The sequence below is a fragment of the Carcharhinus amblyrhynchos genome, chromosome 35 (assembly GCF_965287045.1).
Source record: "Carcharhinus amblyrhynchos chromosome 35, sCarAmb.v2.hapA, whole genome shotgun sequence".
NCBI classification, from domain to species: Eukaryota; Metazoa; Chordata; class Chondrichthyes; order Carcharhiniformes; family Carcharhinidae; genus Carcharhinus; species Carcharhinus amblyrhynchos.
In genome coordinates, this window is record NC_137358.1 from 14930833 (window position 1) to 14943777 (window position 12945).

Consider the following 12945-nt stretch of genomic DNA (forward strand, 5'->3'; position numbering starts at 1 on the left):
AACGGCCTCCTGCTGCACTGTAGGAATTCCATGTGATAATACCATTACCTCCCCCACATCTAAAGGAGGGAACGGGTCTTGGGATCTTCCAATCCTTCATTGCAAATTTAAATCACACAGCAGGTCAGGAGCTGCCAATCCCTTCACTTCGCTCGACATGGGCTGGACCAGTTGCCCTTCGATCCGACTCAACGTCGACATGACTGCGGCAGCACCCGGCTATCTGAGCCCGCCCGACCGCCTCAACCGGTGAGAGCAGCATCCTCCCCGATCGAGGGCGGGCCCGTCGCGCCTACTGGCCGCGACCGCTGCCACTCAACGACCTTCTGTGATACTATTGGTCGTGCGTCGGGTCGTGGTGACGTCGGGGGGCGGGAATTGGGAAGCTGCTCAAACGGTTGGTGCGCGAGCTGCAGTTCGGGCGAGCTCGAGCGAGGCGGACAATCTGAAGGACGGAGTTGCTTTTAATTCCAGTTATTAACCAAAAATACAGCTTCAAAATCTACTTATTTTCCACAGATTCCAATATTGAAAGGCGAGAGCGTTCGTAAAATACTCGAATCGCCGAGGTAAGAGGCAAAAAAAATTGAGCTTAAATTTTTGGTCAATTTATCGGTGAAGCGGAAAAGGGAGAGAAACCAGGAAGAGAGTCAGACACGCCGGGTTGGGCCGCCGCCACAGGCATATTCTCATTCCAACCTCATCTAAGCGTGTTTCTCCTTTTAAAAAGCAGAGGTTTCGAGAGTAACCCAGTCGTCCTACTGAGGAAAAATTGATTTTATTCTTAATTTGATTGTGCCTTATAATCTGTAGACGAATTTAGCCTTTCCCCTCCCTAGCTTGTGTGTCCAATATTGTCAATGCACATAATGCCACTGTCTTCTATAATTTTTTAACTTATGAAAGTTGGCTGGCAGGTAACATGGAAGCCGCCTTTTGCTGTTACAGCCCACACAGAAATGGGCTTGGCTTCCGCTTCTTCGGCTGCCCTGAGCTTCCTGCCTTATTTTCAAGAGATTCAAATGTGATTTCTTCTTTCACCAGTGTAAAGTTTCCCTCTCCCCGAAATATCAAGTTGGTAAAATTGCAAATCTTCGGGTCTGTATCCCTGGAATTTGGTGTGTTGCTCAAAAAGGCATCTATTTTCCATTGATTTAATATAAAGCAAATTAATCCTTACTCAGGGCTGACCTGTCAATTTTGGTGTCGTTTAACAATTGTGTTCTGTTCCAGTTCAATGGTGAAAAGCTACTTCTGTGAAATAAAAAAAATTGAATTCATCTCTTTCTCATTCAATCTTCTCTTCTCTCCCCTCTCCCTCCCTGACACACACACAAAAGTTTCCCATCCTAAAGATAGCTATTGAGTTCCTTGCCTCAGCTAAATGAAATTGATGGCATGAAATAGTATGATATCTAGCATAGCTCATTCCTAAAGTAAGTGCACTAGGAAGTTATAAAGGGGTAGGTTATATAATTCCTGTTTTGGCAAATGACAAAGACTCCAAACTAGTGTAGCTGCAGCCTGAAGTTGTGTACTTTCTTTGTGAGAACAAATATAATGATTTCCTTTAAACCTGTTAGATTTTTCTCTCAACTCTTCATTGTATATTTTCTGCAAAGATTTGAAAAAGAAGCTTAAATAACGTGCAACTTATTTAAAGTACTGCAGGTGTTTATTTTTACATTGCTTTGTTAAAGTTGTGTGATGGCTGCTTGCTGTGTTTTACCTTTTAAAGATTCTTGTGGGCTTTACTGAATGCCCCACCCAGTTCGAAGTGTAGGACAGTGTAATGTAAGTAGTGATTCACGAAGAAGTGTGCTGATAACTTAAAAGCCTTTCTGTTAGTTGGCTAGTAAATGTTTCTGGAATTTGTAAACTTACTGCTTAACATTTCTGGTAGCAGCCTATACTGTCTCCTGGAGATGAAATGCACTTTTACAGAGGCTTGTTTCTAAAAGCATTGCTATTTTACCTTGTACTGTGAAAAGTACAGTAAGTAAATGTTAAAGATCAGTTGTTTCTTGCTTTTTCATTTTTAAAGTGTGCTTATTGTATTGAAATGGAATAAAATACATTACTTCCATGAAAATGAACTTGTCCAAAATTCAACAAGCACGTATCCTGTGCTTGTTGAACTACAATGGTTCCTGGTCAGGCGATGCTTTTATTTTAAAATTCTCATCTTTATTTCAAATTCCTCTGAGGCTGCAGCCCCTCTTCCAATCTCTTTTGTCTCCTCCAGCCTCACAACCCTCAGATTTCTGTACTGTTCCAATTCTGACCTCCTGCATCACTGATTTTACAACGCTCTGCTGTTGATAGCCATGCTTTCTGCTCCCGAACTCTAACTCTGGAATTCCCTCAAATCTCTGCTTAACTTTATCTCATCCTCCCCTTTCCTTTAATTGCTAATTAAAACCCCTGTCTCATCTGTTTAATATCTTGCCTGGCTTGATGTTACATTCTGTCTGTAATATTCTTGTGGAAGTACCTTGGAAATTTTCATCTGCATAATTTGTTAGACTAAGAATCATTGGCAAGTGCATGTTGTCTTTCAAAATGTTATGTGAAATTTCAAATATTGTTACTGGGGTGATTACCATGTTGCACACTTGAGAATAGTCAATTTTAACCAGCTTAAATGCTGTTTTTTTAAAAAAAGCCTTTTTCAAACTTAGGAAGGAATATTTGACTCTGGCCTGTCAAAGTACTGAAGTCATATTTTGCAGTTTGGGCATTTTATTGTTGAGGTGTGATGCAATGTTATGTATTAATTGGCTCCCCATGAAATTATTTGCAAATAAATAAATTAACTATCCCATGTGAAATTCATAAGCAACCAAATTATTATTTAAGCTGAAATAGCTTTTGCACAAGCTATAGCTTTTTCCTGAACATATTGTACACTTGGAAGATAAACTTGGTAGTCAAAATATAATCAGTAAAATACTGTGTAAAAACAAAAACTGCACGTCTTGCATGGAACAAGTTAGGGCTACAGTTAACAGTATTGCCATATTCCATCAATATTCAAGTAATCCAAACTCCTTTCTTGATGTTTTACGTGACTTCCAAGTTCCTAAGGGTTTAAGGTGTGGCAGGGTGCTCAGGAATGTAGGGCAGTGTTTTGACTTGTTCTTGATGCACATTCCATATCACGTGTGCTGTCTTGCTTTGTCTGGAAAGCCATTTTTAAAGGAAGCAGAAGTAAGGGAGGAGAGGAAAAAGAGGGAAAATATAAGACTAGCGTTGGAAAGAATTTTAGTCTTATTGATTTGTATTGGATGGAGCATTCTGCTAAAGTTTGATGTTGGTGTGGTGCAACGTTTTTGATAGTACTTTGAATTATAGTTCTGTTGAACCCAAGATTTTTAAAGTGGAATCCTGTGTACAAGGGACTTGACTACAGAAACTTATATTAGAATAAATGAATAGAATGCAAATAGCTAATGGGGTAACATTTAAGTGAGCTATTACCTTTTTGGGGGGAAAAAAGCAAGGTGAACTAATTTTGAAATTTTGTTCCCTCACTAAATAAAAGTGACATTATGCTGGTGTGGTTCTTTGGTTGTTGAATATCCTGCTAGTATCTTCTTCCATGTCATATGTTTCTGTAAGCCTTTATACGAGTTGTACTGACATTAGTGACAATCTGGACACAGTAATTAAATTTTAAGAAAAAGGGTGTTGCCGTTTGTATTCTTGAGATTGCTAACCGAGGTGTGTTCTAATTGACATAGGGTTGGAGATATCAGAAAAGCGAATGTGTAGCTGAAGAGTGGTGTAGAAAGGAGCAGTTCTATTAATGTGGCACTAGGACAAGCAGCAACTGAATTGCAGTGGTACCAAGGAAGGATAGGGCTGTACATAAGAATTTAAACCAGGAAGATGTAGGCTGGGAGTCAGTCATCTGGTGAAAATAGCCTGAAGATAAAATAAATGGTTGAGTAAAAGTCAGATCAAAGAAAGGTAACAGAAATGGTCAGGGAACAGATGAAAATTATACTGCAGAAGTATAATAAAACATGATGTCGAGTGAGTTAAGTTTGTTTATTTAGTCACAAGTAGGCCTGCATTAACAAGGCAATGAAGTTACTGTGAAAATCCTTAATTGCTACACTTCAGCGCCTATTTGGGTACACCTGAGGGAGAATTTAGCATACCAATGCTCCTAACCAGCATGTCTGACTGTGGGAGGAAGCCAGAGCACCCGGAGGAAGCCCACAGGGAGAACGTGCAAACTCCACACAGACAGTGATCCAAGCTGGGAACTGAACCTGGGTCCCTGGCGCTGAGGCAGCAGTGTTAACCACTGCCTTAATAGAAATAATTAAATAGTCTATGCAGCAATGTACACAGCATTTGAAACTAGATGCAGCTTTGTGGGAAATGGTTGTTTGCAAGGAACTGAATGTAGTCAGAATAACTGAAAGGTAGGCAAGAAGAACCATGTAGATTGATAGGAAAGAAATAGAGTAGTTGGAATAATTAGCAAAACAATGGCAGCAGAAAAAAAAACATAGCTATATAATGGAAGTAGTAGAAGAAATGTGGAAGATCTATCAAATGAATAAAAAAGCTTTTTCATCCAGAGGATGGTGGGAACCTGGAACTCGCTGCCTAAGAGGGTGGTAGAGATGGTTACCCTCACAACATTTAATAAGTAATTAGATGAGCATTTGAAATGCCATAGCATTCAAGGCTATGGGCCTAGTGCTGGAAAATACAAGAATAGATAAGTACTTGATGGCTGGCACAGGTACACTGGACCGAAGGGCCTCTTTCTGTGCTGTAAAAACTGTATGACTCTAAGAGACAGTGAAGAATAATCAAGATTTCAAGTGGACCAAACCAGTAAGAGAAATAAGTATAGAGGAGCATCAAAGTAATAGTGATCTAAGCATAAATTTTTAAAACACGTAAACAAACCCGACTAAGAAAATTTGAGGGATGATGTAACTAATGGTGCTGAATTAGAAAATATTTAGTGATTGGTAAAATTTATTTATTAGTTATAAGTAAGGCTTACATTAACACTGCAGTGAAATTACTATGAAATTCCCCTGTGTTCAGAATTCAGGAGAAATATATTCCAGTTTAAAACACAAATTGCCCACTCATGGGCTTCTGTGGATAAATTGAGAGATACAGTGAGATGGAGCAAAATTGAACCTACAGTGTACATGAAATACTTGGGAAAATGTATATAGGCATTTGGAACTCAAAACAATTATGGTTACTTGAAATTAAATTACTAAAAATAAAGTGAAGGTTTTACACTTAAATCAATAGCCAAAGAACACTAAGATGGGATATTGCCATTGTGGTGAGTCAAGTGGCAGAAGTATTGAACCTTCCCTCAGTTTTCCCAGATGGATATGATGAGATGTTAGTGAACACTATATTTTTCTATCCCTCTCTAAATAAGAACATAAGAACATAAGAAATAGGAGCAGGAGTAGGCCATCTGGCCCTTCGAGCCTGCCCCGCCATTCAATAAGATCATGGCTGATCTGTCGTGGCTCAGTTCCACTTTCCCGCCCTCTCCCCATAACCCTTAATCCCTTCTCTTATCAAAAACCCATCAACCCGCTTCTTAAAAATATTTAGCGAGGCAGCCTCCACCACTTCAACGGGCAGAGAATTCCAGAGATTCACCACCCTTTGAGTGAAGAAGTTCCTCCTCAACTCCGTTCTGAACCGCCCCCCCTTTATCTTGAGGCTGTGCCCCCTAGTCCTACTGTCTTTTTTGAGCGGGAAGAGTCTTTCCACCTCTATCCTATCCATCCCATTCATCATCTTATACGTCTCAATGAGATCTCCCCTCATTCTTCTAAACTCTAACGAGTACAAGCCTAGTTTATTCAGCCTCTCCTCATAGCTCAACCCCCTCAACTCCGGTATCAGCCTAGTAAACCTCCTCTGCACTCCCTCCAAGGCCAAAACATCCCTGCGCAGGTGCGGCGCCCAAAACTGCACACAGTACTCCAGCTGCGGCCTCACCAATGCCCTATACAGCTGCAGCAAGACCTCCCTACTTTTATATTCAATCCCCCTCGCTATGAAGGCCAGCATCCCATTCGCCTTCCTGACCACCTGCTGCACCTGCAGGCTGGGTTTTTGCGACTCATGCACAAGGACCCCGAGGTCCCTCTGCACCGTCGCCTGCTGCAGTTTTTCGCCACGTAAGTAATAGTCCTTCCTACCATTCTTCCTACCAAAGTGGACCACCTCACACTTGCCAACATTAAATTCCATTTGCCATTTCCTGGCCCATTCGCCCAGCCTATCTAGATCCTTCTGCAGACTCTCCACACCCTCCGCACAATTTGCCTTTCCCCCAATCTTGGTGTCATCAGCAAATTTCGACACCCTACACTCGGTTCCCTCCTCCAGATCATCTATATAAATGGTAAATAGCTGAGGCCCCAGCACCGACCCCTGGGGCACCCCACTAGTCACCAACCGCCAATCCGAATAGCACCCATTGACCCCCACTCTCTGCCTCCTATTTGACAACCAATCCTCTATCCACGCTAACACCCTACCCCCAACTCCATGTCCTCTGACCTTCTGCAGTAACCTCTTGTGAGGTACCTTATCAAACGCCTTCTGAAAATCCAGAAAGACCACATCCACCGGCTCTCCTCTAGGAATTGTAGACCAGTTAACATAATGTTTGTGGTAAGTGGAATGTTGAGTGTAATAGAAAAGCATGTTGAATCTGAAAATATAAGTGGTCAAAAATTTCACAATGGAAGGCCATGCTTGACAAACCTTATTGAATTCCTTGGTGAAGTAACAAGGAATTGACAAGGGATAATGTAACAGAGGTAGTCAGACTTTCAAAAGACCTGTGATAAAGTACTACTTAGTAGAATCATGATTAAGTTCAGAATATATGGAATTGAGGAACAAGTAGGATACTACAGAATAAACTGGCTGCGAAACAAAACAGTAGAGGTTTTTAGTACTCAGATTGGGACAGTGTTCCATAGAGACAGGTGCTGAATCACTGTCTATTTGCATAAATGATTTGGATTCAGAAATTGGAAGTACAAAATAAACATAGGTGATGCAAGAGTGTAGGATGTGGTTTAATGCTTAGATTAATAGAAATGGTGAAGGAGGCATTCAGCCATTTTGTTCATGCACAAAATATAAGATGTTAAACTTCCAGAATGCCTGTGTAAATAAGAACATAAGAAATAGGAGCAGGAGTAGGCCATCTAGCCCTTCGAGCCTGCCCCGCCATTCAATAAGATCATGGCTGATCAGTTCCACTTACCCGCTTTCTCCCCATTACCCTTAATTCCCCTGTCTGTCAAAAACCTATCCACCCGTGACTTAAATATATTAAGCGAGGTAGCCTCCCCCACTTCAATGGGTAGAGAATTCCAGAGATTCACCACCCTTTGAGTGAAGAAGTTCCTCCTCAACTCCATTCTAAACTGCCCCCCCATATCTTGAGGCTGTGCCTCAAATGGCAAATCAATTTCAATATGGAATATAGAACATTACAGCACAGTACAGGCCCTTTGGCCCTCTGTTGCGCTGACCTGTGAAATGAATCTAAAGCCCATTTAACTTACACTATTTCAATATCATCCATGTGCTTATCCAATGACCCTTTAAATGCCCTTAATGTTGACGAGTCCACTATTGTTGCGGGAAGAGCATTCCATGCCCTTGCTACTCTTGAGTAAAGAACCTACCTCTGACATCTGAGCTATATTTATCACCGCTCAATTGAAAGCTATGACTCCTCATACTAGCCATCACCGTCTGAGGAAGAAGGTTCACACTGTCCACCCATCTAATCCTCTGATCATCTTGTATGCCTCTAAGTCGCCTCTTAACCTTCTAACAAAAACAGCCTGAAGTCACTCAGCCTTTCCTCATAAGACCTTCCCACCATACCAGGCAACATACCAGTAAATCTCCTCTGCATCCTTTCCAATGCTTCCACATCCTTCCTATAATGTGGCGACCAGAACTCTGCACAGTACTCCAAGTGAGGCTGCATCAGAGTTTTATATAGCAGCAACATGACATCATGGCTCCAAAACTCAATCCCTCTACCAATAAAAGCTAACACACTGTACGCCTTCTTAATAACCCTATCAACCTAGGTGCCAACTTTCAGGGATCTGTGGACATGGACACAGATCTCTCTGCTCGTCTACACTACCAAGTATCTTACCGTTAGCCCAGTATTCTGTTTTCCTGTTACACCACGAGTAACTGAACTCCAGGATAAACATTTCCCATCAACCACCACCCTCTGTCTTCTTTCAACTAATCAATTTCTGATTCAAACTGCAAAATCATCCTCAATCCCATGCCTCCATATTTTCTGCAATAGCCTATCGTGGGGAACCTTATCAAACACTTTACTGAAATGCATATACACCACATCAACTGCTTTATCCTCATCCACCTCTTTGGTCACCTTCTCAAAGAACTCAGGTTTGTGAGGCACAGCCTACCCTTCACAAAACTGTATTGACTATCCCTCAAATTGTTCCTTTCTAGATGATTATAAATTCTATCTCTTATAATCCTTTCCAAAACTTTGCCCCCAACAGAAGTAAGGCTCACAGGTCTATAATTACCAGGGTTGTCTCTACTCCCCTCCTTGAACAAGGGACACCATTTGTTATCCTCCAGTCTTCTGGCACTATTCCTGTAGACAATGACGACACAAAGATCAAAGCCAAAGGTTCTGCAATCTCATCCCTAGATTCTCAGAGAATCCTTGGATTAAGTCCCCTGGGCCAGATGGGATTTTCTATTTTCACACTTTCCAGAATTGCTAACACCTCCTCCTTATGAACCTCAATTCAGTTTAATAGCCTGTATCTCAGTATTCTCTTTGACAACATTGTCTTTTTCCTGTGTGAATACTGACGAAAAATATTCATTTAGCGCCTCTCCTATCTTTTTGGACTTCCCACTAACGCCCTTGACTGGTCCTAATCTTATCCTAGTTGTTCTTTTATTCCTGACATACATATAAAAGTTTTTTAGGGTTTTCCTTGATCCTACCTGCCAAAGATTTCTCATGTCTCCTCCTGGCTCTTAGGTTCTTCCTGGTTAACTTGTAATTCTCAAGTGCCTTAACTGAGCCTTCACGTCTCATCTTTACGTAAGTCTCTTCCTTCCTCTTAAGAGATTCAACTACTTTAGTAAACCACAGTTCCCTCCCTTGACCACTTCCTCCCTGTCTGACAACTTCCTTGAATAAGCTCCACATTTCGATTGTGCCCATCCCCTGCAGATTTTTTTCCCCATCCAATGCATCCTAAATCTCATCTAATCGCAACATAATTTCCTTTTCCCCCAGCTATAACTCTTGCCCTGCAGTATATACCTATCCCTTTCCATCGCTTAAGTAAACGTAACTGAATTGTGGTAGCTTTCATCAAAGTGCTCACCTACCTCCAAATCTAACATCTGGCCTAGTTCATTAGCCAGTACCAAATCCACTGTGGCCTTACTTCTTGTTGGTCTATCCACATGCTGTGTCAGGAAATCCTTCTGCACACATTGGACAAAAACTGACTCATCTAAAGCACTCGAACTATAGCGTTTCCAGTCAGTATTTGTAAAGTTAAAGTCCCCCATACAAACTACCCTGTTACTTTCACTCTTATCCAGGATCATCTTTGCAATCCTTTCCTCTACATCTCTGGAACTTTTCGGAGACCTATAGAAAACTCCCAACAGGGTGACCTTTCCTTTCCTCTTTCTAACCTCAGCCCATACGACTACAGTTGACGAGTTCTCATCAAATGTCCTTTCTGCCACCAAAATACTGTCCTTGACTAACAATGCCACACCTCCCCCTCTTTTACCACCTTCCCTGATTTTCCCTGATTAAGGTGGGTGCACTGTAAGTTCACCCACCTTATTCTGGAAGCTCCTGGCGTTGAAGTAGATACACTTCAAACCACCTTCCTGCCTGCTGGTACACTCCTGTGACCTTGAAACCTGATTCATGACCTCACTACTCACATCTTCCTATACACTGGAGCAGCAATCCATGTTTCTATCCCCCTGCTGAATTAGTTTAAACCCTCCCAAACAGTAATTTACCCCCCAGAATATTGGTACCCCTTTGGTGCAGGTGTAGACCATCCTGTTTGAAGGTCCCACTTAACCCAGAATGAGCCCCAGTTATCCAGGTATCTGAATCTTCCCCTCCTACACCATTTCTGTAGCCACGTGTTCAACTACTCTCCCTATTCTTCCCCTCGCTAGCATGTGGCAGGGGCAACAAATCAGAGATAACAACTGTTCTCACCCTAACTCCCTGAATTTCTGCCTCTCAGCCCCATCCCTTTTCCTACCTATGTCATTGGTGCCTATGTGGGCCACACCTTGGGCCTGGTCTCCTCCCTTATGGATCTCGAACACAATCCGAGACATCAATGACTCTGGCACCTGGGAGACAGCACACCAACTGCGTGTCTCTTTCATTTCCATAGAACCACCTCCTGTCCCCCTAACTATGGAGTCCCCAATAACTAATGCTCTACTCCTCTTCCTCTAAGTTAGTGAGAGATGTTGATAGGATGGATAAGAGGCCAGCTGCTTGAAAAATAAGCTGAATATGGTAGAGGCATAATGGAAACGCAAAGAACAGATTCCCAAATCTTTATTAGTGGTATTGCAGGTTATCAAAGGCATAAAAGTACAAAGTCATTGGATTTGTTTATTAAAACAGAGGATGTGAGAATGTATGTTAAACTTGTATACAAGCTGTGCTAGGCTGCACCTGGAGTACTGTGTACAGTCCTGCCCCTCCATATTACTAAAATTATATAGAAGCAACAGAGCAAGTGTAAAAAAAATTTAAAGGAAGAGGGTACAACTACCAGGAATCACTGAACAGAATGGGACACTCATTTCTGAGAAGGCAAGATAGTCACTAAGGAATTCAGAAGAAGCTTCTTTTTAGAATGATAGAATAGTTACAGCTCAAAAGGAGACTTAGTTTTGTCACGTGTGTGCTGTTGCCTACAAAGGCAAATTAGCAAGTCCCACTCCCCAAGGTAAGTATGTGGGCGAGAAAGAAATGGAAAGATATAGAGTGAGGTGAAGTAAGAGGCTTTTATGGAACATGAATGCTAATATAATTTGGCTGATAACCTATTTCTATGCTGTGAAATATAATCTATTTATCCATAAATGGCCATGATCACTTGTCTTAAAATCCATTGATGAACTAGAACAAAGTATCTTTCCATTATCTCAATGTGAATTTGTTTCCTCTGAGTTAGCTCGATTGGTGAAGATATGGTGTGTGATATATTTGTTCGAAAATAGGATTTGTGTACAGGGGCAGAGTTGTACAATTCTTGATCAGTACTTATTTTCAAAGTGACAGGTGCTTGCTTCACACACATTTTGTCTTGAGTGGTATATTTGGTAAATTAATCATATGATTTTAAAAGCCAGTATCTTGAGTTTTGTTGTAATATTGACATCAAGGCAGCATCTGAGTGTGGCATCAAGAAATACTAGCAGAATGCTGGTTTGTGGCAGAACATAGGGAAAGCCCTTCAGGGACCCTGTACCAATGGAGGATGATTGTCATGGTTGTCAAAGAACGGTTCATAGCCACAGGATATTCCCATCGAGTGACCATTCCTCTGCCTCAAGGTTAGGAGTTGAGATGTTGTTCAGTTCACTGAACTCTTGAAGTAACGAGGTAGGCCATCTCTTCTTATAATAGAAGCTAGATACACCCAGGTTTGAGTTGTCAATTTTTAATATCCTTTCACGGGCTATGAGCATTGCTGGCAAGGTCAGCATTTGTTGTCTTTGCTAACTGCTCTCAAAGGTGTTGGTGAACTACCTTCTCAAACTGTTAAGTCCATCTGAAGCACCCATACTACAGTTAAGGATGTTTCAGAATTTTAACCTAGTGACTGAGAACAAATGGCAATATGGTTCCACACAAGGATGATATGTGGCTTGGGAGAGAACTTGCAGTGGTGGTGTTCACAAGTATTATTCCCCTATCCTAGCTGATTGAGGTCATGAGTTTGAAAGGTGCTGTCAAAGGATGCTTGGCATGGAATATTTGCAGCCAAATTGTGAATGACTTGAATAAAAGAGTGCCCATCCCACCACATCTTGGTCTTTAGCACCATCACTAAGTCACCATTCACCAACATCTTTTATGGATCTTTTGCAATTAATCAGCAGCTTAACTGGATCGGCCACATCAACAGTGATATAGGACAAACTGTGTGCACTGATGAATGGCTACACCTGACCCTTCTGAGCCAATCCAGCATGTGTAAAACAAAAATCAGGACTGTGATGGAATATCCATTCAAATGGCTGGGTGCAGCAGCAAAAATGTTCAGGAAGCTAAACAGAGGCAAAGTAGTTTGCTTGGTTCCCCAGCACAGGATTCATCATTTATTCTTAATTTGTGCATGTGGCTGCAATACATATAATGTAGTGGGCGCAACAAGGGGATTTATGAAGTCTACTTCAACAACCTGACAGTTTCTATTATCTGGAGCAGTTATCTCCATAATTCCTCATTCTATTACTGTAGTCTTGATCTTCATTACTCCTTTTCCCCCACTGAAACAATAACAAAAGGATGTGAATGTTCTTGGGTCCATGGGTAATCAAGTGCTAAAATGGCTACCTTGCACTTATAGTTATGAAATGATGAATACTGGACTCCAATAAAATACCAATATTGGACTCCAATACTTGAATACTGGAGTCCAATAAAAGGTCACAGACTAGACATGTTAGCTGTTTCTTTGTCCATGGATGCTGCCGAAACTTGCTGAGTATATCCAGCATTTTTTGTTTATATTGCAGATTTGCAGCATTTGCAATATTTTGGTTTTCCATTGTGTTTAATTTGCTACCACTTCCTTCAGTGCCCACTTTGAAGTTCTGTTCTTC

At 41.4% G+C, this 12945-nt stretch overlaps 1 protein-coding gene across 2 annotated transcripts in view; it reads left to right on the forward strand.

The window, feature by feature from the left end:
- Positions 1–409: 409 nt before the first annotated feature.
- The window catches only part of LOC145361797 (myosin-9-like), a 158990-nt gene continuing 146454 nt past the window's right edge, over positions 410–12945 (forward strand). For both annotated transcript variants that reach the window (XM_080217776.1, XM_080217777.1), the window contains exon 1: positions 410–569. The gene's annotated coding sequence lies outside the window, so the exon portion shown is untranslated. The remainder of the gene's footprint in view (positions 570–12945) is intronic.